The 27,846-nt window shown below is 38.7% G+C and overlaps 1 pseudogene; it reads right to left on the reverse strand.

The window, feature by feature from the left end:
- Nucleotides 1-809: 809 nt before the first annotated feature.
- Nucleotides 810-13,412, reverse strand: LOC107803531 (cystathionine gamma-synthase 1, chloroplastic-like; annotated as a pseudogene).
- Nucleotides 13,413-27,846: the final 14,434 nt, after the last annotated feature.

Consider the following 27,846-nt stretch of genomic DNA (forward strand, 5'->3'; position numbering starts at 1 on the left):
GAGCTCGAAATGACTGGAATGCTTATAGGTTAAATAACCTCTGGAATGATCCAACAGGTCGTTTTGAGATTTAGCATTCCGTTCGGTAGTTTGAGATCTAGAGTAGCTTTGTATGATGTATTATGACTTGCATGTATGGTCAATTTCGGACGACTCGGAATTGATTTGGAAGAATGATTCTCATTTAGAAGCTTTAAGTAGGGAGAATTAACCAAATTTGACTTTTTGCGTAATTAATCCCGGATCGGGGTTTGGATGGTTCCTGTAGCAACCCCCTAGTAGGATGTCACTTATAAATATCAATGTAATACTTATAAAGTTAAACATTTACTTTTGTAAAATAAACTAACAAAAAAAAAAAAGGAAAAAAAAGAAGAACTAATTTCAATACTTCCATGAGATTTGGGCAAAGAATTCAAGTATTCAAGACTTGTGAAACTAGTTTAGCAAATTGTTATTATAATCTATTGGTTAAAAATAGGCCCATAAATAAAATTCAACATACGACATCTCAACTTAGAAAATTTTCTTAAAAATCTCCTTAAAAAGTGCAAAATACAACTATAAAAAAAGAAAAAGAAAATGGCAACACTTATTTAGATTAAATCAATACTTTAGAATTTATCAAATACTTAGAAGTTAAAAGATGGATATTTTTCATACAATACCTTTAAGGACTCAGCAGAAAACTCAACTCCAAGACTCAGATATAACTATTAAGTCTCCAATCATTGTTCTCAAGTTCAATTCAAATACCAAATTTAATATATTACAAGACTTGGGCAGAATATCCCCAAAATAGTCAAATCATTCACTAAAACTAAGTTACCAAAATAATATTGTCATGAATAATCATTCAAAAGTGCATATCTAAGTGTATTATATGGATCATATACAAGTCCCAAAAGTCTACAAAAAGAATACATACGCTTATGCAAGTGTGATCTTCATTTATGCAACCAAAGAGTCTACTTCAAATGGCCACCCTCAAGTCTCTCCCGGTACATCACCTACAATAGTGACAAACTATCGTTAAGCGTAAAGCTTAGTGACATAAACTTACCTAATATTTTATAATAAAAGAAATGTAAACTATGTAAGAAATACAAGGAATAAACTCTAGATAAGAGTTTATCAAAATCACCGTCAAGTATTTAATGAAGGTACAACCATTTCAAGAGAACTAAATGTCAAATCATAAAATAGTTCAAGATACCATTATTCAAAATCTCAATTGTCATTGCAAAGGCAAGCATACTATTTGTATTAATTATAAATAGTTTTAAACAACTATTACAAATAAATCAAAATACAGAAGGCAAGCATAATATTGCAAAGACAAAGGAGCTGGTTAGTGTTATGAAGCCAAACATGAAGACAAATTTATTAAATTATCCCAAAAATTATGAATCAGATAATAGAATAAGTGCAAATTCTTTCATTAAGAAGGATTTTAAGAATATAATTTACTCAAAAAGATTTTTTCCTTAAAAGAATAAACATTATTATACATCAAAACTTTTGGTCTAGTGCTAACTGTGAGTCTCCCGTACAATTAATGCTCGTTTATTTCTCACTATTCCATTTTCATAATATTATAATATATTCAGACCTTTCTATAATTATATAATATTATTTTCACTATTAAAGAAACTTTTCTTTTTTGAAATCGACGTTTTATATTATATTTTACCTTTTTATAATTATCTTTCACTTATAACAACAATATTTTGTCATTATAATGGTATAAATTTTGCAAAATTATCTCTATAATAACCTTACTCAAATATCTATATTATTTATTAGTTTATTATAACCAAAAAATATTTATTTGAGACATAACTTTAACTAAATCTGTAAGTTTCAACCAGGAATATGGAACATCAAAAATTCATTCTTGGAATGAGAAATTGAGAGATAAAGTTTGAGACTTTTTGTGTTCTGCCATTTTTCCACACACTTCACCTCATTAATATTGTACTAGCATCTAAAAGTGTAATTAGTATAATATGGATATCATTTGAGATTATAAAATTAAATATTTTTATTATCTTTTGTATATAAACAAATTGAACAAAGGAGTTCCTGGGTATTTTTGTGTAAAACAATCAAATAAAATCTAAAAGTCAAATGTTGTTAAGTTGTATACTCCCTTCATCCCAATTGATGTCATAATTTTTGACTAGGCCTAAAATTTAAGGATGAAAGAAAGATTTTTAAAACTTGTGATCCAAATAGAGCTTTAAAGATTCTCTCGGTATAAATCATTTCATTAAGGTAAAATAAAAAGTTTAAAGTTAAATGATTATTAAATATGATAATATGTTATTATATTTGAATCTGACTTAAATCATGCAAATTAAGACAAAGGGAGTAGTAGCCAATCGCTATGAAAGGCATCAAAATGTACGGACAAAGGAGGTTGTTACGAAAAATACCGACACATTCACCAAGTAAATTTTTCCTTAACCTATCCAGATAATCTAATGGGTTGGATCATCTACTTGACGATCCTTTCATTACATTCCAACCATTGGTCAAGTGAGAAAGTCAACAATAATAGAAGTTCAAATCAATAAAAAGAAAAGGAAAATCGTTGCAGGTGAAATAGCCTATATGGAATCCAAAGCCTGAAGAACATCAGCTGAACCGAACCAAGTTGTCCATGATCCCATACTTAGCTCTATCTGACTGGGAAAGATCCCTGTTTTCGGAATGTACAACAATATTATTTACAAAATATTCTCATTTTTAATTTACCTTGACTTCTCTTGTATCAATGATTTTATTTTATTTTTATTGTTGCACCTCTCAAGATATTAATCCTTGATATCAAACTTCTTTGAGTTTCCAAAGTTTCGCCAAACATGCTCGGAGAAAGGTAAAGGGGGAACAGAGACACAACACCACCAGCCTTAGAATAGAATAATATATATTTTGGATAACTAACCATGGAATAGAATATTGACATACCAGTAAGACATTATTGCTGGTTGGTCCACAATGCTTTCACAACCTCCAAATGATGGAGCAATATAGGGAATTCTCAGAGCATCCACAAATTTTGCAGTAGTTAACCTAACAAAAAATGTAGCCTTTTGATTTACTGCACGTAAAAAAGGAAATGAAAGGAATACTTGGTTGACCAAGGATCATAGATTCATCATAAAATACAAACCTCAAAACTGACCACACCACCAAAGCCAGTCATTTGCTTCTTTGCAATATGATATTCTGGATGACTCGGCAACCCTGGAAAAGACATGTTTCACCTGCAATTCATTTCTTTCAGATATAACAGCACTTCCAAGAGCGGCACAGATCCTAATGAAGAGCAGGAAAAACAAGACCTCTTAACTCCAACTGAGCTGCACAAAGAAAAGAAAAGTGCGGGATGACAGCAACTTTTATGTTCATTAATCAGGCAATCATGCATTAGGACGAAGTAGCTACATGACTTAAGGTGGATTATACAGGAGTATAAGAAAATAGAAGCTCTACAGCTTAAGTCAAGCAGGTATGATGTAGAATTTTACAGAGGTAAGAGAACATAGATCCTGATACCGACCGATGTTAGGCTCCTAAGATTGGCATTTGCTTTAATCAATATCAAGTGGAACATTCTTACTTTTCTCATGCATATGAAATCTCATGCGTATCCATTAGGTGATTGTGCTCTGTTCCAAGTTTGAATTTCAAATCATGACTGATGGAGTTACTGAAGCCTAGAATACCTTGGGATGAGCCTCTAAAATCTCGGCCATGCTCAATGCATTTGAGTTTTGTTGCTGTACACGAAGATGCAGCGTCTTCATGCCTCGGATGATAAGATATGCAGCATTCTGGTAGATGGGAAAATTGAATCAAACTGCAATACAATACAATACAATACAATACAATACAATACAATACAAGCTTAAAATGCCAACTACACTTCATACAACATCAACAACTATGCCGCAATCCCAAGCTAGTTGACCCAGCTTTATGAATACTCTCTATCCATGTCACTCCATTTAGACCCGTCTCGATCCAATATAGAAAAATATAGGTTCTTGGTTCTCTAAAGCTGAAAATTCTCATACATTTTCTACTGGCACAGAAACCTCTAACAAGAGTAAAAGGCGCCTAGTGAATATTGGACCTAAAGTAAGTTGATCAACATGACTAGGCCTTAATACCTAGACTTCATACATTTTATTTATTTATTTTACGGGAATACACTTCATACATTTTTAAACAACCCAAATACCGTACTAGTACTAAAGTCCACTTTAAGAGCAATTTTTCCTTCACCAAATTTAACTTACACATATACAGCATAGTAAGCCACGGAATTAAGTCAAGCAAGACATCAGTAAGGAAACTCACTGGATTGATAGCACCACCCAGGATGTGATGCAAGTTTCGAACTACTGAAACTAATTCTAAAGGACCACTAATGCAACCTGCAAGAACCTGTATGAAGTACACAGCAAAGCAGTCAGTTTGATATTGCTAATGGCGGTATAGTTGTTTAATTGTCCAAACTCCAGCTGATGCCACTTACGTCATTGTGCCCGCCAAGGAATTTTGTAGCAGAATGCAGAACAAGGTCAGCACCTAGAGCAAGGGCCTTTTGGTTGAGAGGAGTCACAAACGTCCCATCCATACAAACCAAGGCTCCTTTTTCATGACAAAGCTTTGAAACCAGCTCAATGTCAACACATCTCAGGAATGGATTTGTTGGAGACTCGGTAAAGAAAAGATTCACCTGCATTGAACAAGGTACCGGACAATGGGAACCATCTTCACTTCTCTATCTATTTAAGTTCAGAAATGTTGAGTGATAAGCAACAGTGTGTCTGCATACTGACTTTCTTCTGATTTAGTGCTAACTCCAAAGCTCCAATATCCGCTGGATCAATGACTGTGGCCTGCAGGAATGGAACACTTCAGCATTTCCCCCTTAGATTAATTAAGGGAAGAGAAATGTTATGGTTCGATTATATTATTCGCCAGCAGCTTTTAGAGTGTTGTCTAGAATGAATTTATGTCATTCATTTTCATTACCAAAATAAAGACAACTCCTCAATTCTGAATAACAATTTTTTCTCTTGTCAAGAAATCTTGTAATATCTCTACACTTAAAACTAGAATGACAGGTATCTTAAGCATTTGGATTAGCGGAAGTACCGTAATTCCCATTTTAGGCAGTATCGTCTCAATAAAAATACGGGTCTTCCTGTAACAATCTGTGGTTGTTACAATATGGCCACCAGCAGGAACCAAGGCCAACAGCATTACAGTACTGGCACACATTCCAGATGCCATTACCAAGGTTGATTCAGCGCCCTCAAGTGCACTGTTAGAGATACAAATACCTCATTTACTAGAATACATCGCCACTTAGTAACGATCCCATAAGACAACTAGAGAAAGTAAAAAAGGACAGACAAAAATAAACAAATGAAAAACTAGTCAATCAAAGATAAAGCTAACCTTATTTTCTCCTCTAGAACAACAGTAGTGGGGTTACCATAGCGCCCATATTCAAAACTTGCACGTCTTTTCTCCTGCCAAAATATCATAAAGTGAAATTAATCACAAAGACAAATTCAGCTTGCTGAAAAGATGTGCTTAAAATTCTCTTTTACCAATATGATGGTATATTTAACAAAAGGTGACAGCAAGTGGCTAGGGCTGTGCTATGACTTCCCCTTTCAAGCCAGGAACTCTTCATTGGAACTAGAGAGAGAATATATTTTTAACTCAACTCATGAATCAAATACAACAACAGTAAATACCTTGAAATCGATGGAAAAAAATACCTTGAAATCAATAAGGTCAGAAGTTTTGTTGAAGAAGTAAGCAGACGTGTTAACCACTGGGGTAGTTATGGCATCAGTAACAATACCGCGTCCCAACCTTTCACCTGAAGAAGAACAAGAACAAACAAAGTATGTTTTTATCTCCATTCACACAGCTGAAATGAAAGCACAGAATTACTCCCATCCTCTCAAAACCTTATTGTTGCCAGTTGCACTATACAAAGGTAATTCTTGAAATATTCTTCATTCAAACAAGAGAATATACATAAAAATACGTATATGTTATTCGACAAAAGAAACTTTTTTTTGTCACAGGAGGCAACCCAACAACCCCAATGCATTTGGGCAACAATATTCAGGGAACAAGATTCCTTTTTCTTTCTATCATTTTGTTGTGGTTTGCTAGAAGAGGAAAAGGACAGAATTAACAGTGTTGAAATCAAAATCCAAGTCAGAAATGGTGGTTGGAATGGAAAATGAAAGAACCACTTCTTTCATTTTCCACTCCAACCCACCATTTTTTATTGGGTTTGGCTTCCAATAAAGAGTTAGGGTAAAAGAAAAAGTTCGGAGGGAATACACAGAAAACCCTCATTTCCTCCTTCTCTTCGTTCCCACATAAACACATACAGCAAGAATTCGCATGTAGCAAATGTAAAGAGATTCATCCTTAAGCCAAGACACCAATATTTTTCAGCAGATATGACATTTTAACTGCAATACCTGTTGGACCTTAAGCCATTGGGCTTTAAAGTAGAAGAAGTGTGAATTGGAAATGGAGGAAAATAAAATGGAGGGAAAATGAAAATTTGAAGAAGTGAACTTTTGTCTTGCACTTTGTCCCTCATTGGTGAGGGACAATCACATTTGTGTGCTTGTAGATAGATTCACTTCTTAAAGCTCTTAAAAGGAGTTGAAGAGAATGAACCCTCGCGCCGTCGTCGTCGCTCGCTCGGCTTCGGCTTTGGCTTCGGACCAAATCACTGCTGAAAGTTCAGAGACCGCGGCAGGCCGCGTATTTTCTGAAAAGGCACCTTTCCAGACACCTCTTCTGATATTTGCCTATAAATTCTGAGGCAAGACTGCATTTTCTAGATATGAAAAACACTCCAGAACTTCTTTCTTTCTGAATATACTGCTTCCTAATTCGCAGTCTCTCTCTCTCAAATTCGTAAGTGTGATTTTGCTCCGTTCTTTGAGTTCGTTGGTATCCTGCAGTTTGTATTGCCACTGTTGCAGGAAGGTTTATTCCGTTTTATCCTGGGAGGATTTAATCCATTACCTTGACAACGTGTGAGGGGATTAAAATTCCTTAAGGACGCACAAGAAAATTGTGGACTCGGAATATTTCTGATTCTTTACTATTTTATACATTTCTTTATTCTTTTAACAGTTTTTCTGATTTTTTATTTTAACACAGTAACACTCACAATACCTTGAAATTTGGCTCAGAGTGCAAAGTCGAACCTTTAATTCTTTTTCTTTTTTTGAATTGGTAGAACCTCAATTCTACTGAGCATTATGAGCTAATTCAACAAACTGATAGATAAAGTTGAACTATTTTCAAGCCCTTATATCCAAAAAAATCTATCCAATTTTAATTTGAAGTGCTACATACTTTTATCCTCAATTTGAGAGCCTTCACTGTGACTCGTCATCTTCAGTCTAAACATCAACGGAAACTGACAAGGCCTGAGACAAATTTCATTTCATGCATCTCTTCCAAGATTGTCAAGTAAACTATGGGTTTAAACCATTCAATTAATCAATCAACTACACCTCAATCCCAGATGCTTTATAAAATTCTCTATATCCCTTCCTCTCTATATCTTTTGAGACCCTTATAAGATAAAATATATTCATTACACGCCATTGCATGGATGATGGACCGTCCTATTTTATGCTCCCGGCATTCCACATTATGTGGAAAAGTTGAAAGCACGGAGTTTACAAAAATGAATTTTGAAATTTGTGGTCTTAAAAGGTGTGATAACAGTTAGCTTTCCAAGTTTAGAAACTTGCTGTTCTTTTTGGAACAAACAGAAAAGGAAATGTTGTCGCATAAACTGGAACGGACAGTAATAGTAATCAGAGTTTTCAGAATATAATCCACGAACCAAGGCATAACGACAGGGGAAACCGAGAACAAACTAGACGGCAAAGTGAGAGGGCCATAAAACTATACCGGCATGAATAGCGACGCTTCCATCGGAATTCAAAAACGAAGCGTATTTATTAACACCTGTCAAACCCTCAATTTGTACATTTTCATCATTACAAGCCGCATTTTCCACCAGCGGAGCAAAGGCGGAGGAATCGACGGCATTAGCCGCCGGAGTGAAGTCAGGAACGGCGTGGTTGTTAGACCACGAAGCCGCCACAACTTGAGCCACGCCGTTGTTGCTGCAGTTCCTCCGAGCCTTAATACTTAGTTGCTGTTGCGGAAGCCAAATGTATATAGTGTGAATAAGTCACAACTACTATACCAAATATTATGACAGCCACCAAATAATAAATAAGACAATAAAGCAACAATAAAGGGAACACCAGAATTTACGAGGTTCGGCTAATTTTGCCTACTCCTCGGACACAACCAATATTTTATTCCTCTCCAAAAATACAAGTGAAATAATACTAAAGAGAGAAGATACAAATGCCTTAAACAGATGAGAAGGCAAATGAGAGGTGTTCCCTTTATTGTTGCTTTATTGTCTTATTTATTATTTGGTGGCTGTCATAATTTTTGGTATAGTAGTTGTGACTTATTCACACTATATACATTTGGCTTCCGCAACAATTGGTATCAGAGCCAAGGTACTGTCTAAGTATGCTCTGTGGTTGCAGCATAGTCTGATCTTCCACATCAGAAAAGATTTATCTTGGTAACTGAGTCAAGGTTCTGCCTGAGTATGCTCTGTGGTTGCAGCTTAGTCTGATCTTCCACACCAGAAAGGAAATAATCTTGATTTGTGTCGTCAGCTATTAAATAATATTTGTGTCAAAGATGGGAGACAATAAACAAGAAGAATCTACATTAAGTGTCAACAATACGTCATCATTGGCATCTTCGCTTATGACAAGAATTGTGTCAAATGCGAAATTTGCGGTAGAAATATTTGACGGGTCCGGACATTTTGGGATGTGGCAAGGCGAGGTTCTAGATGTCCTTTTTCAACAAGGGCTAGATCTGGCCATTGAAGAAAAGAAACCAGATGTTATTGGAGAAGAAGATTGGAGAATTATCAACCGTGTTGCTTACGGTACCATTCGATCCTACCTTGCTAGAGAGCAGAAATATCCATACACAAAGGAAACTTCTGCAAGTAAATTATGGAAAGCACTGGAGGATAAATTTTTGAAGAAAAACAGTCAAAATAAATTGTACATGAAGAAGAGACTGTTTCATTTCACCTATGTTCCTGGTACCACGATGAATGAACATATCACCAGTTTCAATAAGTTGGTCACAGATTTGCAAAATATGGATACAACTTATGAAGATGGTGACTTGGCCTTGATGTTGTTGGCGTCACTTCCTGATGAGTACGAGCACCTTGAAACTACTCTACTCCATGGAAATGACGAAGTTTCTCTCAGAGAAGTTTGTTCGGCTTTGTACAGCTATGAACAAAGAAAGCGAGAAAAACAGAAGGGCGGAGAAGGAGAAGCACTATTTGTGAGGGTCGTCCTCAAAATCAAATGAGGACAAAGAAGGGAAGATCCAAGTCAAGATCCAGACCCAGCAAAGATGAATGTACCTTTTGTCGAGAAAAAGGGCACTGGAAGAAAGACTGTCCGAAATTGAAGAATAAGGCCAAATATAATAATGGAAAGACCATTATGGATTCAAATGTAGCTGATTGTGATGATTCAGACTTCTCATTAGTTACAACAGAGTCATCAACATCATCAGACATATGGTTGATGGACTCGGCTTGTAGCTATCATATGTGTCCCAACAGGGACTGGTTCGTGGATTTTCAAGAAGGAGAATATGGAATTATTCACACAGCGGATAACAGCCCTCTTACCTCATATGGGATTGGTTCAATACGATTAAGGAACCACGATGGAATGATCAGAACATTAACAGATGTTCGATATGTACCAGATTTGAAGAAGAATCTCATCTCTGTGGGAGCCCTTGAATCAAAAGGGTTCAAAATCATTGCAGAAAATGGAGTGATGAGAGTATGCTCCGGTGCACTAGTGGTAATGAAGGCTAATCGGAAGAATAATAATATGTACCGCTATCGTGGCAGTACAGTTATTGGGACAACGACAGTGACATCCAGTGACGACAAAGAGGCAGAAGCAACCAAGCTATGGCACATGCGCTTGGGACATGCTGGAGGAAAATCCTTGAAAACTCTATCAGATCAAGGATTGTTAAAAGGAGTCAAGGCTTGCAACTTGGAGTTTTGTGAGCATTGTGTTAAAGGGAAACAGACAAGGGTTAAATTTGGTACATCGATCCATAATACTAAAGGCATTTTGGATTATGTACACTCTGATGTTTGGGGTCCTTCCAAAACACCTTCATTAGGTGGGAAGCACTATTTTGTAGCCTTTGTTGATGATTTTTCTCGAAGAGTGTGGGTGTATACAATGAAAAACAAAGATGAAGTGCTGGGAATTTTTCTCAAATGGAAGACGATGGTGGAGAATCAAACAGGCAGGAGGATCAAATGTATTCGCACAGACAATGGAGGTGAATACAAAAATGATCATTTCAATAAGGTCTGTGAAAATGATGGCATCGTCCGACACTTCACTGTTAGACATACACCACAACAGAATGGAGTGGCAGAACGTATGAACCGAACCTTGCTGGAGAAGGTACGGTGTATGTTGTCCCATGCTGGATTGGGCAAAGAATTTTGGGCTGAGGCAATTACATATGCATGCCACCTCATTAATCGTCTACCATCTGCTGCTATTGATGGCAAGACACCATTTGAAAAATGGTATGGAAAACCTGCTGTAGATTATAACTCTTTGCACGTGTTTGGCTCAACTGCATATTATCATGTGACGGAGTCAAAATTGGATCCAAGGGCAAAGAAGGCTATTTTTATGGGAATTACTTCTGGAGTCAAAGGATATCGCTTATGGTGTCCTATGACAAAGAAAGTAATATTCAGCAGAGATGTTACCTTTGATGAATCTGCTATGGTAAATAAGGTAACAGAAGATACCAAACAAAATAAAGGTGCTTCTAAGCAGGTGGAGTTTAAGGGAAAATTTATTTTTCCTACACAAGAAGCAGAGGAGGAAACAAATGAAGATTACCCTATGGAAGGAGAGCCAGTAGAGGAGATTCCAACTCAGGAACCTCAACAACAACTTGAATCAATAGCAACCAGCAGGCCAAAAAGAACAATAACGAAACTTGTTCGTCTCATAGAGACGGTTGCTTGTGCAACCTCAATTGTAGCTGATGATGTTCCTACCACTTATAAAGACGCTGTCCAAAGTTCAGAAGAAGATAAGTGGAGGATTGCCATGAATGATGAAATACAGTCCCTTCATCAGAATCATACATGGAGATTGGCCAATCTCCCGAAGGGAAAGAAAACAATTGGGTGCAAATGGGTATTTGCAAAGAAAGAAGGATTTCCTAACCAAGTAGATGTTCGCTACAAAGCAAGATTGGTGGTCAAAGGATATGCTCAAAAGGAAGGAATTGATTACAATGAAGTGTTTTCTCCAGTTGTAAAACATTCCTTCATTAGAATTATGTTGGCTTTGGTAGCACAATTGGATTTGGAACTAGTTCAGATGGATGTAAAAACTGCGTTTTTACATGGAAACTTGGAGGAGGAAATCTACATGACTCAGCCAGAAGGATTCAAAGTTGTTGGAAAAGAAAATATGGTGTGCAAACTTGAAAAATCGTTGTACGGATTGAAACAATCTTCTAGACAATGGTACAAGCGATTTGACGAGTTTATGTTGCGGCAAGGGTACAAGAGAAGCAAATACGATCATTGTGTGTATTTGCAAAAGCTTAAAGATGGTTCCTTTGTATATCTTCTCCTATATGTTGATGATATGTTGATAGCTTCCAAGAATTCGGAAGAAATTGATAAGTTGAAGATTCAACTGAAGAAGGAGTTCGAGATGAAGGATTTGGGTGAGGCAAAGAAAATTCTTGGCATGGAGATAATTAGAGATAGACGTTCAAAGAAACTCTGTTTATCTCAAAAGGAATATTTGAAGAGAGTACTTCAACGTTTTGGCATAGATGACAAGACTAAGCCAGTTAGTACTCCACTTGCTTCCCATTTTAAGCTAAGTACTACTATGTCGCCAATGGATGAAGCTGAACGAAAGTATATGTCAAAGGTACCATACGCAAATGCTGTTGGTAGCTTGATGTATGCAATGGTTTGCACAAGGCCTGACATTTCACAAGCTGTTGGAGTTATTAGCAGATATATGCACAATCCAGGGAAGGAGCATTGGCAAGCTGTGAAGTGAATTCTACGGTATATTCATAATACTGCAGATGTCGGGTTAGTTTTTGAGCAGGAAGACAATCAGTATGTAGTTGGATATTGTGACTCAGATTTTGCGGGTGATCTGGACAAACGAAGATCAACTACTGGTTATGTGTTTACTTTTGCAAAGGCACCAGTTAGTTGGAAGTCTACTTTGCAGTCAACAGTTGCTTTGTCTACAACAGAGGCAGAGTACATGGCTATTACAGAGGCTGTGAAAGAGGCAATTTGGCTTCAAGGATTGCTAAAGGAGCTTGGTGTTGAACAAAAAGGTATCACAATTTTTTGTGATAGTCAAAGTGCTATTCAATTAGCGAAGAACCAAGTTTATCATGCAAGGACGAAGCACATTGATGTTCGGTATCATTTCGTACGAGAAATCATAGAAGAAGGTGGAGTCACAGTGAAGAAAATTCATACTACAGAGAATCCTGCTGATATGCTGACAAAGGTGGTGACTGCGGTCAAGTTTCAACATTGTTTGGATTTGATCAACATTGTTGAAAACTGAAGATTAAAGATGAAGACACAATCAAAATTTGTTATTGAGAGAAAATTGAAGATGTGGAATTTTGCCAAGGTGGAGATTTGTTGAAGTTTGGCAAATTTTTTGTCCCACATCGGTGGGCTCTTGAGTTTTGGGGGGATTTTCCCCTATAAAAGAAGGCCTAATGTTTAGGATTTAAACACACCTCTCATTTGTCTTCTCATCTGTTTAAGACATTTGTATCTTCTCTCTTTAGTATTATTTCACTTGTATTTTTGGAGTGGAATAAAATATTGGTTGTGTCCGAGGAGTAGGCAAAATTTGCCGAACCTCGTAAATTCTGGTGTTCCCTTTATTGTTGCTTTATTGTCTTATTTATTATTTGGTGGCTGTCATAATTTTTGGTATAGTAATTGTGACTTATTCACACTATATACATTTGGCTTCCGCAACAGCTGCCTCGCGAAGTTCGGAGGAAACCTGAAAATCAGAGAAGCTAGCCTTGCCGGAGAATCGAACGCCGGCTTCCGGGCTAGGAAGACTGCCGGAGAAATCGGGGTCCGAACGGCATTCGAATGACGGAATTACCCTAGCAAAGCTGGAGACAGCCATTGGTTCTAGGGGGTTAAAAATTGTAGTTCTACGACTGCAATGAAAAAGAGATGAAAGTTAGTTCAGGGAATTGTGTTCCACACAAGTTTAAATACTTGTCCCAAAAGGTACTGTACTACTATGAGAAGCAGAGAATATGCGTAGTTGACCTTTGTCGTCTTGTAAAAGGAGAAAATTAAATATTGGGCAAAACACAATAGTATGATAGTTGAGACGCAAATGTGACCGTTCATAAATTTTAGTTGGTCAAGTAGGTTAGGTTAACAAGTTGAAATGTGACATTCTGAACCACCAAGGAATCTCCACATTTAATAAAGGTCTCGATATTAATTATTGCATCATAATTTTTTTATTATTAATTATCAGAAATTTATGCAGTAATAATCTTTACATTATAAATTCATGCCTTAACTTGTCTTCTCAACCAAATTTTTAAATAATTAAGTTTAGTAGGAGAGAAGAAAAGGATATGTTGGAAAGAGAGTGGCATGTGTGTATACGGTAGAAATTGGGGCTATCCGATTTCGTCCTTCGATGGAAAAAGTGATACCACGTCGGAAGACCAGGACGTCGAGCTCGGGGTTGAAGTTCCTTTCCGCGGTCGAGGTCGATAACACTTACCGAGGTAAGAAGAAAGCATGCTTAGAGATGATGCCGGTATAATTCAGTAACGGAAAGAGCGAGATACCTGCGACGGGCCGGAGATCACGGCGTGAATTTCAGAATGGATTGGTCTTTTGCGGTTAAATAGTTGTCAAATATGATTTTCTACTATAATTAGAAGTGTATCTTATTTAGGACTCCCCTACTATATAAAGAGGGATCACATTCATTTGTAAGGATTTCATTGTTCACCGATAAGAAAATATACGCACATTACTCTCTTGTTATTTCACTTACTGTTCATTAGAGTTGTTTTATCATTTGTTATTCCCATCATCATACCTCGAGACTATCACAGGTTGAGGTTGAGATTTAGCTTACGCACTAGTTTGATCTACTTTATTCTTTAATTCGTCTATTTAATTCCTTGTTTATCAATTGGTATTAGATTAAATCACATATCCTTAAAAGCACAATATAAGTTATTGTTACTCAAATTTTAGGGTAAACAGTTTGGCGTCTACCGTGGAGCTAAGGATAATAGTGATTGTTTCAATGCTGATTCTGATAACACACGTTATTTTCACACTTGTTCTTGTCAAGTATTTTTGCTCTTAGGTTAAAGTATGTCAAACTCACAAAACGCACCCGTACATGGTGATGATGGTCTCAGATTTCACGGGGAAAACGATAATGTAATTGCTCCAGGAGCCGGGGTGCCACCGGCTAATCTCGGGAAAGCACCGGTCACCGATCCAGTCGATATCAGTTCGCACGTTGCTCTAAATGCAGACCTAAGGGCAGACCCCGAAGAGAGTGTACGCAGGGAAGGCCGATCTGGTGGCCAAGGTACACAGTGCAGAGAAGGCGGAGGAGTTAGCCTCCGGGTAATATTCAAGATGCTATAGGCTTAGCAGGCCGCTATTACTCAATTGCAAAATCAACATAGGACTCCAAGTATGGTCGAGCCAGAAATCACTCGCTGTACCGAGCCAGTGCCAGAAAGGCCGAATGGTAATGAATCAGGAACTGATCCTGCAATAATGAAAATGCTCGAGGAGTTCACCAAAAAAATTGAGTCGGGAGAGAAGAAAATCGAAGATCACGATAAAAAAGTGGAAATATACAACTCCCGAGTTGATCAGATACTGAGTGCACCCCCAATCCTAAAGGGTTTGGATTAAAAAAAGTTCGTGCAGAAACCTTTTCCTCACAGTGCGGCTTCGAAGCCCATTCCTAAGAAGTTCTGTATGTCGGGCATATTGATCGCAGCCTACTCCACACTACTAAAAAGTAGGAAGAGAGGGTCGCAATAGCTTTTATCCGATTTGTGGGTCGGGATCGATTTCCACAGAGATCTAGGAATGGAATCGAGTATCTATTTAGGTTGGAATTGCGTATTTGTTCCAAATATCACTTCTAATCATTTTTGGGTTTTCTTTATATTCTACTATTATCAAACTACAAATTATAATTGCTACTAGATTAACGACGAGTAAATTGCTACAAGTTGTATCTAATAGTTTAAAAGGCACTAGGCTAGTGGCATCCTCCTAGGTGGCCAATTGACGGGTAATTGAACCTAAGGCACGATTGACATGATTGGGGAATATGTTATAACCGTTGCACAATTTTATCCACTCTCACACCTCTCGGTAGAGAGAGTGATTTTGCCCAATTGACTTTTTCAAGACCAATAGGGTAGGCAAATTTGCTCAAGCAACTGGGGTTCAAGTCGTATATTACTCTCTCGAGGTTTAACCCTTTAATTGGGACTATCAATTCTCTCGAGTCCATCCCAATTCCTTGTTGGGTCAATTTCGGAGTCTTAGGCTCTCTTTTTCAAGAAGAACCCAAGTCAACTTAGCAAAAACTAGTGTTTGCAACCACTAATTCATAGATTAAACCATGAAATTGACCCAAATAACAAATACCCATAGTCAATCTAACCTTAAATCACAACACATATTAATTACCCACACTAGGGTTGAGCCACAACCCTAGCTAATGGGTCTAGCTACTCATGCTTGAAGAGAAAAACAGAGAAATAGATAAAGATAAAGACATATCAATTAATTGCTAAGGTAAATACAAAGATTCAATGATAAAAACTAAGTAAAAATGCCCAAAATGGCTAAGAAAAGTCTTCTCACGAGCGCAACTAACGTCTGATAATATCTGATGCCCTAAAAATGGAAAGAAGTTCTATTTATACTAAGCTGGAAAAACTGGACAAAATTTCCCCTGCGGGGTTAGTGCGGACCGCACAAAATGGTATGCGGCCGCAATAGGCTCTTGAACTTGCAATCTTGACTGTCTGAACCCAGGCTCCGCGGACCGCACAAAATGGATTGCGGCCGCGGAGGCTTCTAGCGCGGTCCGCACAAACTCGACCGTGGACCACACAGGCTTGAACCTCTGAACTTGGCATCTCTCTAAACTTGTCTCTGCGGACCGCACAAAATGGGAGTGCGGTCGCAGAGGTCCACCACGAACCGCACAAAGTGTAGTGTGACCGCATTGCTTTGAAGCCTGAAATGCTGAGTCTCTGAACACCTCTAATGCGGACTGCACAAAGTGTAGTGCGGCCGTACTAGGCCTGTTTTTGCTGAGTTTGTCTTGTATTTTGTATTTGTGCAAGTTTCACTCCTTTTGAGCTGATCTTTGACATCTTATCACTTTGTTGATCAAACCTGCAATCAAGCACAACTTATGATCCTTTTGGGACTATTTTGGATGAATTTATAATCAAAGCGCAAGCAAGAAGAAGCTTAAAATGCGTCAAAATCCCTAGTTATCAACTCCCCCAAACTTAAGCTTTTGCTTGTTCTTAAGCAAATAAAATAAGACCCACCCCTTAAGGGAAAATCCAAGAAATTTTCAGCTGTCCTAAAGCAACCTAAACTAGCATCAATTGGGACTAACAATTTCCCTCAATACAAATGAATCATTAACAACATTTAACCTTTGAAAAACTATGGATAAAGTGCGACACAAGAGCATCAAGAGTTGACTCAACACATCAAAGAACTCTTTCAATTACTTTGGTCATTGTGGAACCCAAACTCACACATCCTCAACTCTTCCTAAGCAAACCTCACCTTTTTAGAATATTGGCACACAAATCGAGGTTAATAGAAATTCACTCATCACTCTCAAGAAAAAATCACAAGTCCGGCTCTAAGTACCATATGCTTGCCCCTTATGTGAGTATCCACTAATGTAAGCTTCATTCAACTCAAGATCATATAGGGCTTTTGTGGAGTCATTGTGAAGGCATTTGGTTCAGGGTAGGAAATGTTTTGGTCTAAGTGGGTTCCATCTTCCCTTAAGCACTTCTTTTGATTCATTTGACAAACATTCTCTTGACTCTTTGAGTTATTTCACTTCTTTTCTAAGGGGTTAGAGAGACACATTGTCACTCTTTCTTATGCTTTTCAAACCTTTTCTCTTTTTTCAACTTTTCCACACCTTTCATTCTTTGCTTTTCTTGAATCCCTCTTCATTCCTTTTCACATTGATCATTCTTTTTGTCTTTTGATTTTCTTTCTTTTTCATTGCCTTTTCTTTTCTTCATTTTTTGTGCCTTTTTACCACTTTGTTTCCATCCTCGTCTCTCCCCCCAAACTTATACTTTTGCCATGTGCTAAAGGAAAGATCGGGTGCCAAGAGAGGGTATCTTTTAGAACGGGTATAGGCTTGTATCATGGTTCTTGAAAGATGAAAGTCTAAGGCTCAAAAGAGTTAACTAGGGATCATATCATTGGTAGGCTATGAATTTGTTCAAACTATCATTTGGATCAAGGAGAGCTTATAATCATGCCTCAAGTCAAAATTCACTTATGATTTCGCCTCAACAAACATTTAGGGCAAGTTCTAGACCAATGGCTTGGGACTCGGACTTGGAATTCAATTACTCACCACACAAGCTAAAGGATTGCTAAAGACATAGAGTCGGGGGCCCACAACGACCTTAGATATGATTTGAGCACACAATGGTCCCGAAAAATCACTTGATGATTATCGGTCAATACAAGAGTCTCAAGGTCATGACTTTCACCATCCTAAACACAACAGTTTGTCTTTGACCATGGGATCAAAGGCAAATGTGCTAGGCCCAAGTGAAGCTTTGCTTGAGGTACCCTTAACTACAAACTATGGGTGTTTATCGGGCGGGCTGGGACGGGTTGAACGGGAAAACCCCCGGCCCGTTCGGTTAGCGGGCGGGCTGTTACCGGGCTGGGGATAACGGGTTGGGATTTTTCGAGTTTTCGTGGGCTTGTACGGGTTAGGGCTCACACGGGCTCGGGCGGGCCCGACTCAATTTTTTTTCTTATTTTTTTAATTTAAATTTTATTTTTCTTATTCAATATTATTGATAGTTAAGTATTTGCAAACTTTTAAGGGTTAGAATTAAACTTTGAAGTTTAAAGTTTAAAGTTTTAAATTTGAAATTTGAAATTTGTATTTTATAATTATAAAATTGAAATTGGAAAGTAAGTGGCTACAAAAAATTATTTAATAAGAGTATAAGACCAATAAGGAAATGTAAAGAACAAACTCCGAAGGCTTTCATTTAAATTTTTAATATTTCAAATTAATTTGCAAGTTCTTTTTTGATTTTTTTTTTGAACTTGCAAATTAAAACTTAAAAGTTTACAATAATTATAAAAAATAAGAAATAGTACATCACATGCTTTGCATCATTTTTGTAAGTTCTTCCATGTCAACATGAGGTTCTTGGTTTCCGGGATTGGTTGAATCGGAACCATAAATTATTATATCTCCAATTTCTTGGTCCTCCTCTTCGTCTACCTCGTCACGCCCATGATTTCGCCATTATGATCTTATCCAATCTCTGAAGCACACTAGAATTTCTAAAGCGTTGCTGCCCAATGAATGACGGGTATCTCCTAGCTGCTGCCTTGCTTGGCTAAATGCGCTCTCTGATGCGACTGTTGAAATCGGCACATTTAGCACGTCTCGAGCCATAGCCGAAAGAACAGGAAATTGATTTGAGTTGCTCCTCCACCAGCTCAGCGGTAGAAAATCCTTTGTGAGGGGCTCTGGTGACTTTTGCAAGTAGAATTGTAGTTCATCAATATTCCTGCCACTGGTTTGTTGATGCTCTCCTAGTGTAGACCAAATCTGATAATCTTGAACACAATCATCATCATCCATAGTTGTTCCAGATGTTGAAGGATTAGTTGAAGGAATTGCATCTACAACCGAAGAAGCATCAACAATGTTAGCATAATAATTATATAAAGTTTGTAAATGTGTGTGTAGCTCAGAAATATAAGTGTCAATATCAGGAGTTTCAGTTGGGCCAATATCCATATAAGTATATAAAGCTCTAATTAATTGGCGACACTTTATCATTTTGACAGTAGGGTTTAAAATAGCACCAATTAGGTAAATATAGGGAATTGGGTAGAAATACTTTTTAAACTTATCTAGCATAGATTCAACAACAGTAGCATATCCTTCTTTCTGCTTCAAATTATGTAGTAAAAGAGAAATTTCAGCAATATGAACTAAACCATTTGAAATGGTAGGATAATAAGCTCCAGAAAACTCAAGTGTAGCCACATAAAATTTTTGTAAAAATTGTATAACATCATGAATGACTTCCCAAGTTCTAGATGTTAACAAACAGTTAGGATCGGTACAATGAGAATTAGCAACTTCAGTTATAGGCGTTCTATATTTATAACAATATCTTAAAAACAAATAAGTATAATTCCACCTAGTAACTATTTCTCCAGGCATGAGTCTTGGTTTTAGTCCATAGTGTACACATTTTTCCTTAAATGCATTTAATCTAGCACTTCTATTATTTCCTTGAATTACACCAACAGCTCTCCTAATTAAAGTAATTTCATCTCTAAATAATTCAAGGCCACTCTTCACAATCAAGTTATAAATATGATATGCACATCTAACATGAAATATTTCAGGAATTGGTAGGTGTAGATGCAATTTTAATATTGTAATAGCAGAAGTGTTGTTAGAAGCATTATCAAATGACATACACAAAACTTTTTCTGCAAGATTATAAAATATAGCAACTTCATGTATAGTATTACTTATAAATGCACCAGTATGACTTTGATCTTCATCATATTTAAAAGCAATAATACGTTTTTGCATACAAAAATTATCATCTATCCAATGGCATGTAACAGTCAAATAATCATTTTCATTCACAGTACGACCAATATCAGAAGTAAGAGAAACTTTACAAGGAAGACTAGCGAACAAATAATGTATCTATGTCTGATATTGTCCAAAAAGCCTAAAGATATCAGCTCTACAAGTACTTCTAGGAATACCTTTAAACATAGGGTTATAAATTCTTTGAATATAAGTAACAAGATACGGTGAAGAAGCAAGGTAAACAACCTAAAACAATCATTTTAGCTAATTCTTCCCGATCTTTCTTAATATCGTATTTCCCAAATAACCCACCAGTACTCGGGTTAAGTCTTTGTTGCCCAAATAACTCATCTACTCCCCATTCAAGAGGGTGTTTCTCTTCCATATGCCTACGAAGTTGACCCGTTCCCCCTCCTTTACCGGGCTCATGTTTATAATGTTCACTACAAATTTTACATTTTACATATTTTTTTTGATCTTCTAGTCTTTCAAAAAACATCCAACACTTACTTCTTAATCGTCGATTCTTCTTAATAGGGAGAGGAGGCCTACTTGTTGCACCTGCACCCCTAACATTTTGAGTTTGACTAGCATTACCAGGTGTAGGTGGTGGTGTGTCAAGATTATCGGGTGATTGAATATCATCTAACAAAGCATCTAAATCATCATCTACACCATAATTTTCTTGCATTCGCTCATAATCTACATTTAAATTTTCAGGTGAACTTTCAGAAATATGTGTAAAGCTACTAGAAGAACCAACACCACCTCTTGTTCTTTTTGAAGTTTTCTTACTACCACCTCTAGTGCACGCTTTTTTGGCCGCTCTAAGTAAATCCATTATATAAATTAAAGTAAGAAATTAAAGTAAGAAATTAAAGTAAGAAATTAAATTAAGAAATTCAAGTAAGAAATTAAATTAAGAAACTAAATTAAGAAACTAAATTAAGAAACTAATTAATAAAATAAGTGTACACCAAATAATAGAAAGAGATGGAACGAGTGTACCAGATTCCTTATGCCGCACTAATTTTGAATTTTTGATATCAAAATTCAAACTTCAATTGATAGACCGAAACTTGATAGTTGATAATACTTGAATACTTGATACCACACTTCACTTGAATAATTGATATTTGATAATAATAATTTTGTAATGGCTAAACTAAATAATTGATGAAACTTGAAATAATAAATAATTGAGAATTTGAGAATTTAAGAACTATAATATCAAGAGAGAATTGAGAGTTTGATACTTGAGAGAGAATTAGAGTGGTAAGAGAGTGAATTTGTGAGAAAAAATGAAGAAGAAGAGGGGCTATTTATAGATTTTGGGGTGGGAGGGCTATATTATTAATAGGGGGCCGAAATTGGCCATTTCTGCAATTTCTGGCCGTTCCCCAATGGTCATTTCTGAATTTGACCGTTGGGAACGGTCCAATTTAATTAAAAAAAAAATTCAAACAGAAACCGGGCTGCTAACGGGCTGCAGCCCGTTAAGGAAATTCAGGTTTAACAGGTTCGGGGCACCGTTAGTCTAAACGTGAACGTACACAACCCGGCCCTCGTCCCAACCCGTCCCAACGTGAACAGTAGCGGGCTGAACCGGGCTGACCCGGGTTGAAGCGGGCTGAAAACGGGTCAGCCCGGCCCGATTAACACCCATGCTACAAACTACTAAAACAAAAAGAAAAACAGACTCAAACCCTTAAGAAGGTTGTCACACCATCCATCATTGGGAAGAGCCACCCGATTCACACAACACTCCACCTTTGGAAAGAACCGTGATATTAAAAAAACCAAAGGCTTATTGAAAACGTCCAAAACAAAACAAAAAGCCACGAACATAAATAAGAAGCTAAAAATGAATTTTTTTTTGCGAAAAATAGAATGAATATATACAATAGGGGATTTGAATATACAACGAGGGATGAATATATACAATGTGATGTAACTTTATATACAGACCCAAAGAAAGATAAAAAGTGCGATAAAAGTAACTAAATATCAAATTATATACAGACCAAATGTGAAAATCTAGAAAGCATAAAAAAATATCAATATATACAGTCATCCAAAAAAATGTATGGCTCACCCCCTCAAATGAAAGCTGGCATTGGGGACTAAGCACCAAAAATATAGAGAAAAAGGATATAGAAGACTCCCTAAGCCATGTCTGTCTGCATAGGATCATGGGTGGTCCTTGGGTCCTTTGTGTGCTCGGGAACCTCAAACTGGTTCCTGGTGGTCTGCTCTGCTGCTACTAGGACCGGGGCCTGGACCTCGACAGGCTGTGGAACTGGTACATTCGGTGGCTGACTGGAGGAAGTCTCCGGTGGGTCCGCCAACTGGATGATGACATCATGTTCTTTAGGAATCCTCCTCCTCTTCGGAGGCCTCTAGGTCTGCTCTGGCTGTGGATGAGCTGCTGGGACTGGATCATCAAGCAACAGGTCCAAAGGCAGCTGGTCTGCTTTCAGTCTATCTATATCTGCCCGCAACTCCTTCACGGACTCCTTGGAGGCCCGTGTCTTCCTAAGCTTTTTGTGCTCCCGAGCAAGCTCCTTGAGAGCCTTGCTATGTGAATCAACTGCCTTGGCCAATGCATCCTGAGTGGTGAGGATTTTCTTCTGGTTCTCAAGTATCTCCTTCAAAGCATCCTCTATCGACTGTGGGACCTGTGCTGGTTGAGGTGCCGATTGAGCCTCTACAATAGTAGTCAATGTGGACAACTTGGATGAGACAGTCTGCATCCAGCTGTTTATACTCAGCAGGGCCTGGCTTAGCCAGTGGGCAGTAATGGGATGGGCCCGGGTAGATGGGATCTCCGGGTCTACTGATGTGGAGGGGCCAAGAGGAATGGCTGAAGATGTGGAAGGGCTAAGAGGAATGGATGAAGATGTGGAAGGTCTAGGGGCTAAGTCAGCAGAAGTGGAGGTAGGTTCAGCCGGGACCTCTACCACAACTGGCTCTTCAGACTGGCCAGTTGGGGCAAAAACAGGGGCTTTGTAGTTCTTATCCTTGGGTTTGTCATTCCCCTTCAAGCTATACCAGGAAAATGGGGCTGTCGCCTTGACCTTGATGTCATATTGCCTCGGCTCCACCTCTAGATCTGTGAAGTACTCAGTGAGGAAGTTGGGGAAAGGGTAGTTTCGGTCTGCTCCCACAATGGTGATAACTCTAGACATCACATTCCCCACATTGATGGGGTACCCCACCATAATGGAAGCAACCAAAATAGCCTGGTGGAGAGGAAAGGTATAGTCATGAGTGGTCGGGTCCAACCGGCTGCAAACAAAGGTCTCCCAACCCCTCGCCTCAAAGTTTAGGGTCCTCTGCAATATTTTGACCCCAGCTGTCAACCAATCAGGAATGGTACCTGGGATTGCCAGGTACTGAGCTAACCATGGACAGACCTCCTCGCCCATCTCCATCTTCGCCATATATAGAGTCTCATCCTCCTCATCGAAGCCCAAGTATTCATTAATTGACTTCTCATCGAACAAAACTTTCACATTACGAACTTTGGTCACTTTGGAGCTCTTTTTGATGTGGGCTACATTACAATAAAGCTCTTTGACAAATGCTTGTTGGCATCCACACAGTTATCTAAGAAGTGCTCCCAACCCACTCTAGTTCTAAACTGTCTCTGCATGTTGGGGTTGTGGGGTAGTATATCTGTGTCAATGAAACTCCGCTCCGGTATCAACTTCCCCACCGGCCACCACTCCCAAAATTTGTGGTACGCCACCTCGATCACGAACCTATCCTTCCAGACATCAGGTTTTCTTGTTCTGGAAATACCTCCCACCTGAGGCTCACCACCTCCAGCTGCCTCCTCATCTCCTTGTACCTCCTCCTCACCTCCGCCTGCACCCTCCCCGGATAATGAAGTTGTGGAGGAGGTGGAGTATTCACCATTTCCGGCTGCTGAGCCCTCAGACGACTCAGTATAAACATGCCCTGGTGCTTGGGCAGTGGGTGATGGTAGAGGAGTATCATCTGTTAGTCTAAATCTGCCCGGCCAATCTTCCACATACTCTGGCACAGAATCTGAAGAGATGTCCTGGGAGGGCACATATTCACTCCCCGACTGATCATAGGCTCGATCAGCTGCTTTTATTGCTTTCCTCATCTTTTTTATTTTTTCTCTCACTTGGGGAGTGAATCGAATCATCTTCTTGCCCTTCCCCCCTCCCCCGGGAGGATTCACCTCTCCCGGGTTGTTTTGATCCCTTACCTCTTTGTTTTACCATTGTCTGCAAACATCATTTAATGTATTTGTTAGTATCAATCAAGGCAATTCAAGTTATTACAGCAGAACAAATTGCAGAACAGAATCAAAGTGTTGCAGACAGTCTTCAGAAGCTTCCCAGTGCGGACCGCACAAAATGGTAGTGCGGTCTGCACAGGGGTGGGGTTCAGAATACCCACCCTCTGAATCTTGACAGTGCGGCCCATACAAAATGGTACTGCAGCCGCACTGGGCCAGTGCGGACTGCACAAAATGTAGTGCGGCCTCACTGCCTAAGGGTTATCTTTCAGATGTTCATCAGTGCGGTCCGCACAAAGTGATACTGCAGACCGCACTGGGGCACCGCGGACCGCACAAAAATGACCGTGGTACGCACAGAGTGCCCAGAAGTGGCACTAAGTTAGGGCTTGAGATTTTGCTTTTAAGGTCAAATTTCCATCTAATTAGAGGCCCTAATTAATTACCCAGTCCATTAAACTACTAAATCCACAGGAATCAACATTTAAACTAATCTAACCTAGAAATCGAACTAATTACGGGAGGAAGAAGAACAAAAGTTAAGAAAAATGGAAATTAAACAAAATTACAAAATTAAACAAAGTATAAATGAGTGTAATGTTACCAAATTATGAGATGAAGTAAAGTTAAACAGTGGCAATCAAACAATTATGATCAAAGAAGAAGAGGAACAGTATTTAGAGTCTCTGAGGTTCAATTTTGTGAAAAGGGTAAAAAGGAGGCCCTATGGTCTGTTTATAGAAAAACCCCTGGGGCCCATTCCCACCTACCAGTACGGACCGTATAAAATGGACCGCGGTACGCACTGAGCTGTTATGATCAAACATGGTCAATTATCCCACTGCGGTCCACACAAAGCAGACCGCAGCCACAGTGGTCCACTATGGACCGCACAAAGTGTAGTGCGGCCGTAGTGGCCAACTTCAGAGAGGTATCACTTTGGCCTTCACTAGTGCGGACCACACAAAGTGTAGTACGTCCGCATTGGCAACTTCAGTGACTGAACAATTTCTTCATTATGTCTTGCACTGCATCAACACAATCCCTGCAAATCTCACAACCAGTTAGCCCAAAAATCAATCCTATACTACAAAGAAAATCAAAGAAAAGAACAAGAAGAAAAACACATGGGTTGCCTCCCAAAAAGCGCCTGATTTAATGTCGCGGCACGATACATGTTACCGCCACATCATTCGGGATGAAGAAGCGCCACCACGTGGCTGTCATCAAACTTTCCAAGATAATGCTTGACCCGGTGCCCATTAACTCTAAAGACTTCACCATTTTTGTTTTTCAAATCAAGAGCACCAAAAGGGGTCACAAACACAACTTCAAACAGTCCACTCCATTTGGATTTGAGCTTTCCCGGAAATCGAGAGTTGAATAAGAGAACCAAATCACCAACTTTGAACTCCTTTCCATGAGCATATTTATCATGAATGTACTTCATCTTGTCCTTATACAAGGACGAACTGGAGTAGGCATGGAATCTAAATTCATCAAGTTCATTGAGTTGTTCAACATAAAGATTAGCTGCAACATCCCATTCCAAATTCAACTTCCTCAAAGCCCACATGGCCTTGTGCTCTAACTCAACCGGAAGATGGCAAGCTTTCCTAAACACAAACCGATACGGAGACATACCAATCGGAGTCTTGTAAGCCGTCCGATAAGCCCATAGAGCGTCATCCAACTTCTTCGACCAATTGGTCCTATTAGCATTGACTGTCTTTGAGAATATACTTTTTATTTCCTTGTTGGAGACTTCCACTTGATCACTTGCTTGGGGATGATATGGGGTAGAAACCTTGAGATTGACACTGTACTTGGAAAGCAACGTGTTGAAAGCTTTATCGCAAAAGTGAGACCCCCCATCACTAATAATCGCGCGAGGAGTGCCAAACCTTGCGAAAATGCTCTTTTTAAGAAATGCAACAACACTTCGGGCTTCATTGTTGTGCAGATCCATGACTTCAACCCACTTTGAGACATAATCGACCGTCACAAGAATGTAAGTATTCCTACAAGAGCTAACAAATAGACCCATGAAATCGATGCCCCAAACATCAAAGATATCCACTTCAAGAATGGTATTGAGAGGCATCTCATCCCTTTTCAAAATTCCACCCACTCTTTGGCATTTATCATACCTCTTCACAAAATCACCCACATCTTTGAATAGGGTTGGCTAATAGAACCCGCAACTAAGAACTTTCGAGGCGGTCCTCACCCCACCGTGATGGCCACCATAGAGTGAGGAATGACAAGCCTCTAAGATACTCAATTGTTCTTCCTCCGGGACACATCAACGAATCACAACATCTGTGCAAATCTTGAACAAATATGGCTCATCCCAATAAATGTTCAAACTATTCCGCTTGAGCTTCTTCCTTTGGTTAGAAGAGAGCTCATACGGGATTATTCTGGTCACAAGGTAATTGGCAACATTGGCAAACCATGGCATATCATTCATTGACACCACAAGGAGTTGCTCGTCGAGAATTGAATCATTAATCTCTAGGCCATCAGAAGGCCTCCCCTCCTCCTCCAAACGGGACAAGTGGTCTGTCACTTGGTTCTCACTACCGTTCCGGTCCACAATTTCTATATCAAACTCTTGAAGTAGTAACACCCATCTCATCAATCTTGCCTTGGAGTCTTTCTTTTTCATCAAATACCTAAGGGCGACATGATCCGTGTGCACTATGACTTTGGCCCCAATAAGATACAACCGAAACTTTTCCATTGCAAATACTATAGCCAACAACTCTTTTTTGGTAACCGTGTAGTTTCTTTGAGCCTCATTCATGGTCTTGCTTGCGTAGTACACCAGATGAAATATCTTGTTAACCTTTTGACCCAAGACAGCCCCAACCACAACGTCACTTGCGTCACACATGAGCTCGAAAGGCAAGCTCCAATTTGGTGCTGTAATGATTGGGGTAGTGGTCAACTTAAGCTTGAGAAGCTCAAATGCTTGCATACATCCCTCATCGAACACAAACTTTTCATCCTTTTCTAGTAGCTTGCACAAGGGGTTTACCACCTTTGAAAAATCTTTTATAAACCTCCGGTAGAACCCCGCGTGCCTAAGAAAACTCCTCACCTCCTTGACGGAAATGGGGGGAGGAAGCCTTGAAATCACCTCTATCTTGGCTTTGTCAACTTCAATTCCATGATTTGAAATCTTGTGGCCCAACACTATGCCTTCCTCCACCATGAAGTGACATTTTTTCCAATTAAGCACGAGATTGGTGTCTTCACATCGGGCTAATACTCTATCCAAACTTCTCAAACACTCTTCAAAGGAATCACCAACCATACTGAAATCATCCATGAAGACCTCCAAGATATCTTCCACCATGTTGGTGAAAATAGCCATCATGCATCGTTGGAAGG

This window comes from Nicotiana tabacum, chromosome 3 (assembly GCF_000715075.1).
Source record: "Nicotiana tabacum cultivar K326 chromosome 3, ASM71507v2, whole genome shotgun sequence".
Lineage (NCBI taxonomy): Eukaryota > Viridiplantae > Streptophyta > Magnoliopsida > Solanales > Solanaceae > Nicotiana > Nicotiana tabacum.